This window comes from Anoplophora glabripennis, unplaced genomic scaffold, assembly GCF_000390285.2.
Source record: "Anoplophora glabripennis isolate ALB-LARVAE unplaced genomic scaffold, Agla_2.0 scaffold501, whole genome shotgun sequence".
Classification (NCBI taxonomy): domain Eukaryota; kingdom Metazoa; phylum Arthropoda; class Insecta; order Coleoptera; family Cerambycidae; genus Anoplophora; species Anoplophora glabripennis.
Window position 1 is genome coordinate 116,684 of NW_019416582.1, and position 6,339 is coordinate 123,022.

Sequence of the window (6,339 nt, forward strand, 5' to 3'; positions counted from 1 at the left end):
TCACCTTCAGCAGTTCCTACTTTGCCTTCAGTTTGCTGAGCTGTGGTTTCAATTTCAACAGGTTCAGTACCTTCTGTTATTTCTGTAATTTTAGTTCTCTTTTTGCCTTTAGATTCGGCATGTTCTTCACTTGCTATTCCTGTAGCAGAGGCAACATGTTTTGAACCTGTGCTTTCGGTATGTTCAATCTTGATCCCTGTTTCTGCGTTTTCAGTATATTCTATTGTTTCAGTCGCTTTTTTATTATCCATGTTTTCGGCTTTCGTAGGCGTAAGTTCAGTTTCGACGTATTTAGTACTTTCTATAATTCTAGCAGTTTTAGATATTTTTGTGGATTCAGTACGCTCAGTTGTTGTTTCAGTTTCAACATTTTCAGTATTTTCCTCTGATTGTATTAATGTTTTTAGAGTGTGGCGGACATTAGTTATTTTTTCGATTACTTCTGTTGTCGCTGTGCCTTTATAATGTTCAGTTGTTACTTCAGTTTTCACAATTTCTTCATTTGCTGTAATTTTACCCATTTCAATATTCGTTATACCTATGGTATGCTTGATTGTTGCCTTAATCTCGAGATTTTCGGCACTTTCTGAAGTTTCAGGAGTTTTAGTCTCCTTTGTGCCCTCAGTCTGCTCAGTTTCAACGTTTTCAATATATTCCTCAGATTGTGTTAATTTTTCTAGATTGACGGGTACATTAGTTGTTTCCTCTGTTATTTCTGTTATCTCTGTCCCTTTAGCAAGTTCAGTGGTTACTTCAGTTTCTACATTTTCTGTAATTTCACTAATTTCAATATTGCCTGCGCCTGTGGTATGTTTGATTGTCGTCTCAGTTTCGACATTTTCAACGGTTTGTGATGTTTCAGGAGTTTTAGTCTCTTCTGTGCCCTCAGCATACTCAGTTGTTGCCTCAGTTTCAACATTTTCAGTATTTTCAGATTGTGTTAATTTTTTTAGTACATTAGTAATTCCTTCTGCAATTTCTGTGGTCTTTCGTGACTTGCTAGAGGTTTTTGCCGGTCGAATATGTGTATATTGTGTAAAGTTAAATATCTCTTCTTTATTTGTTTGTTCAGTACTATCTGTAATTTTATTATTTTTAGTGGAAATGGTGTGCTTTGATGTTGTAATAATTTGATTGTGTGTGTGTGAGATACTGTAGAGAAACTTATATATTGATCGAGTTTACTAATTATTTTTGGCTTTTGTTGTTTGATATTTTGTGAAAGTTCACACGACTATGTAGATGTCGACTGGAATAATGGTATTCAGTTAATTTTTTAGTTCTTCTTCATTGTAATCTTTAATTTTAGAAGTTATTTTTTTTGTGTGTATGTTTGGTGAGATTTCATTTCCAGACTTTTTCGTCGAATGTTCGACATCTTCGTTCCATTTCTGAGATGTTCTATGTTTTTTTAGGATTTGGAGTTGCCATAGTTTTACTCTTCGATCGTCGCAGTTGTGTCTCTGAGGTGGTCCCCATACTTGTCACGTATTTGTTTCTAGAACATATTTCACACAACGTACTAGTTTTTCCTTCATCTGAAAAATTAAATATTTGCTGATCCTGTGCTTCGCTATAATCTGCTTCAATTTCTCCTACAACGGGATTCTTTCCTTCCGTAACAGTTTTTGTTCTTCTGCCAGTTTTGGTTGCAAATTCAGGTTCAGTTTCTATACAACTTTGACATAATTCATCGTTTCTTTCGTTGGGTAAATGAAATAGTTGATTTTCGTTTGGTTCCTCTTTAAATTCAGTAGTTTCCTTTTGCGTAACCTGTGGTGTTACAGTCCCTTCTACTTTTCTATGTTGCGTATGCGATTCTATTTTTCCCTTTGTTGTTTCCTTTATACTTTTAATATTCACTGAAATAGAACTTTCGACTTCTTGCTTAGTCGTTGTTTCTAGAATAGTAGATGCTGTATTTATGTTTGTATGCCTTATGGTTTTCTTGCGTTTGAGCGTTGTTTTTGTTGGTTGAACAGATTTTTCTGAATTAGTAATACTTGGCGTTAAACGTATTTCTGGATTTCCTCTCTCACTAGATGTATTATATACACTTTTAGAACATAATTCACATAAAGTGCTGCCCTTCCTTTTATCGGAGAAATTAAATTCTTTTTCTACAGTTTCGCTATGCTCAATCATTTTATTTTCTGTGTTACCATATTCGACAGTGTGCTTTGTATTAAATTCAGATTTTGTGCTTGATTTGTGATAAACGTGCTTGCCTGTTTTGTTTCTGTTTGTGCCCGATACTGTTGCTTCTGTGGTATGTGTTCCAGGGGTAAGTAATTCACTTTCGGCTATTTCTGACTTCACTGTCGTAGGCCTTGTGGTACTTATTCCTTCTGTTCCTCTGTAGTCTTTTGATCTACTTTTCGTCTTTGTCTCTGTTCTTCCGGTTTTAGGGGTTTTCTCAGTAGAAATTTTGTCTCCCTTTCCTGTTGACATTTCGTTTGTAGTATGTTTCTTATGACTTATCCCAACTACTTTGATAACTTTCGTTTCTGTTACGTGCTGTTTTAAATTCTGATTCATTAGGTTATTAGTAGTTATTTCTTTTGCTGCCTGCTTAGGTGTGGTTTTCTTAGCGCGGCCTTTAGTTGTACCTGATGTAAATTTTTTTGTTTTGTGCTTTTTCGAATATTGCTTGTAGTCTTTTTTAGTTGATTTTGATTCTATCATTCCAGAAGTTGTGTTATATCTTGAACTTAATTTTGAGTGAATCATGGTCGTCCTAGGTTTGAGAGTTATTTTTGTCGGTTGAACAGATTCTTCTGACTCAGCAATACTTGGCGTTAAAGCTGTTTCTGAATTTCCTTCCTTCCTAGACGTACTATATTCACTTTTAGAACATAATTCACATAAAGTACTGCTCTTCCTTTTATCGGAGAAATTAAACATTTCTTCTTCTACGGGTTCGCCGTGCTCAGTCATTTTATTTTCTGTACTGCCATATTCGACTGTGTGTTTTGAGTTAAATTCAGATTTTGCCATATTGGCAGTCGTGCTTGATTTGTGATAAACCTGCTTGCCTGTTTCGTTTTTGTTTGTGCCTGATACTGTTGCTTCTGTGGTATGTATTCCAGGAGTAAGTATTTTACTTTTAACTATTTGTGATTTCGCTGTCTCAGGTCCTTTACTACTTATTCGTTCTGTTTCTTTATATTCTTTTGATTTAGATGTTTCAGAAACCAGTGTATTTGTTTTTTCGAATTGTTTTAAGGAGGTACTTTCCGTCTTTGTTTCTTCTCTTCCAGTTTTAGCGTTTTTCTCGGTAGAAATTTCTTCTTTCGTTCCTGGTGACACTTCGATAGTAGTATGTTTCTTATGACTTATGCGGCCTTCAGTTATACCAACTGTATTTTTTTTGTTCTTTTTCAGATGTTGAGTATACTGTTTTTCAGTTGATGTTGATTCTATCATTTCAGATGCCGTATTATATCTTGTATTTAATTTTGTATGAATCATGGTTTTCCTAGGTTTGAGAGTTGTTTTTGTCAGTTGAGTAGATTCAGTGATACTTGGAGTTAAAGGTATTTTTGAATTTTCTTCTTTACTAGATGTATTATATTCACTTTTCGAACATAATTCACATAAAGTACTGCCCATCCTTTTATCGGAGAAATTAAAAATTTCTTCTTCTGCAGGTTCGCTGTACTCAGTCATTTCATTTTCTGTATTACCATATTCGACAGTGTGTTTTGTATTAAATTCAGATTCAGCAGTATTGGTAATCGTGCTTGATTTGTGATAACCGTGCTTGCTGTTTGTGCCTGATACTGTTGCTTCTGTGGTATGTATTCCAGGAGTAAATATGTCACTTTCAGCTATCTCTGACACTGTCTCAGGTATTTCTTCATACTTTTTTGATTTAGAAGTTTTAGAAATCAACGTATTTGTTTCTTCGTATTCCTTTAAGGAGCTACTTTCCGTCTTTGCTTCTTCTCCTCCAGTTTCAGTGTTATTCTCAGTAGAAATTTCTTCTTCCATTCCTGTTGACATTTCGATAGTAGTATCTGTCTTATGACTTATCCCAACTATTCTGGTAGCTTTCGTTTCTGTTACTTTCTGCTCTAAACTTTCATTCGCTAGGTTCTCTGTAGTTGTTTCTTTTGTTGCTACCTCTGCTTTTTCTTCAGTTGCACCAGATGCAATTTTCTCTGTTTCGCGATTTCCCGAATATTGATTATACTCTTTTTCAGTAGATTTTAATTCTATCATTTCAGATGCTGTATTAAATCCTGTACTTAATTTTGTGTGAATCGTGGTCGTCCTAGGTTTGAGAGTTGCTTTTGTCAGTTGAGCAGATTCTTCTAATTCAGTAATACTTGGTGTTAAAGGTGTTTCTGAATTTCCTTCCGCACTAGATGCATTATATTCACTTTTAGAACATAATTCACACAAAGTACTGCCCATCCTTTTATCGGAGAAATTAAAAATTTCTTCTTCTACGGGTTCGCTGTGTTCAGTCATTTTTTTTTCTGTGTTACCATATTCGACAGTATGTTTTGTATTAAATTCAGATTCTGCAGTATTAGCAATCGTGCTTGATTTGTGATTTTTGCTTGAGCCTGGTACTGTTATTTCTGTGGTATATACTTTCAGCTGTTCTGGTTCTACCGTCTCTGGTTTTGTAGCACTTATTCGTTTTGTTTCTTCATATTTTTTTGATTTAGATGTTTCAGAAATCAGCGTACTTCCTGCATACTCCTTTAGGGAACTACTTTCCGTCTTTGTTTCTTCTCTTCCAGTTTCAGTGTTTCCCTCAGGAGAAATTTCTTCTTCCTTTTCTGTTGCCATTTCGGTAGTGGTATGTGTCTTATGACTTGTCTCAACTACTCCGGTAATCCTCGTTTCTTTTACGTTCTGCTTTAAAATATTTTCATTCATCAGGTTTTCAGTAGTTGTTTCTTCTGTTGCTTCCTTAAGTGTGGCTTCCTCTGATTCGTAATAATCCTCAAATTCGTTGGTCAGAAATACCACAATTTCTTCTACAGTCGTACTCCTATTTTCAATATTTGTTTCTTTTTCCATTTTGTGACTTGTCGATTCAATACCTTCTATTGTACTGATTTGTTCACTTGTGGAAGCGTTTGAAAATTCTGAAGTTGCTTGTATAGCACTCACACTTGTAAATTCTATTTCTATAGTATTTTCCATGTTTTCGTCTAGTTCTGCAGTTTCTTTAGAGTTTTCTATACTTACTTCAGTAACACCTTTGCTTGGATATTCGGTCTGCGTTTCAATATTTCCCATTGTACTTATTTCCTCAGTTGTAGAAACATATGATAATTCTGAAAGTTCTTGTGTAGTACTGTCAGTTTTAGACTTTGCAGATTTTTCTGGTTCAACTGTATTATTATTTTTTTCATTTACTCCGACAGTTTCTTTTGATATGCCGATATTTTCTTCGGTTACAACTTCATTTGCGCTAGTGTTTGTATTTGTTACACCCTCAGTTTCTTCAATTTTGTGATCGCCACTGATAGTCTTCGATTCACTAATTTCTGTTGTACTTGTTCCTTCAACTGTAGAAACGCCTGATACCACTGACGTCCCTTGTACAGTACTGGTTCTTTCAAGCTTTGTTGATTTTTCTGTTTCAACGTCTTCCAAATTTTCATTTTCAGGTATACGAGTTACATGGGCTTTAGTCTCCAAGAATTCTTCAAATATTCTTTCTTCTGTTGTTACATGTTCTCTATATTCATCTTCTGTCAAGTCCTCGAAATCAGTAGTTGTCCGTTGCGTTGTAGCTTTTTTAGACAATGTATACTCTGTAGATTTTTGCGTTGTCTCTTCTGCTGGTGAAGTCATATTTGACTCTTGAATTTCTGTCTCAGTTTGCTTCCCTGCTTCTGATACAGATTTTTCTGTAGTGAGTGTTTCGTTATGTTCGTATGCCCCCAAAGAACTAACTGAGATGCTCGATGTTTCTTCTGTAGCCTCAGTTTCTTTTGCACTGGCAGATTCTTCAGTACTGCTCAGTTTTGCACTGCCAGTAATTTGTTTTGTATATTCATTGCTCAGGCCTTCTGTTTCAATATTTTCTTCTGTTCTTGTCTCAGATGTAACTTTTTCTGTTGATGTCTCTGTAGTTTCGGTTGTTAGGTTTTTAGGATATTCTTGTGTCGTAAATTCTTCAAAGGTAATTTTTATAGTGTACTGCTTAGATTCACTCTCAGTAGCTATTGTTTCAGGGGTCTCATTTTCTGTATTTGTGCTACCTTCTGCTTTGGCTTTTGTTTCGTACTCTTCTTCAGTATGTACTTCTTCTTCAGTAGATTTTATCTCCGTTGTTTCAGATTTTGTAATATTTTCTTCGTTAGTTTCTAC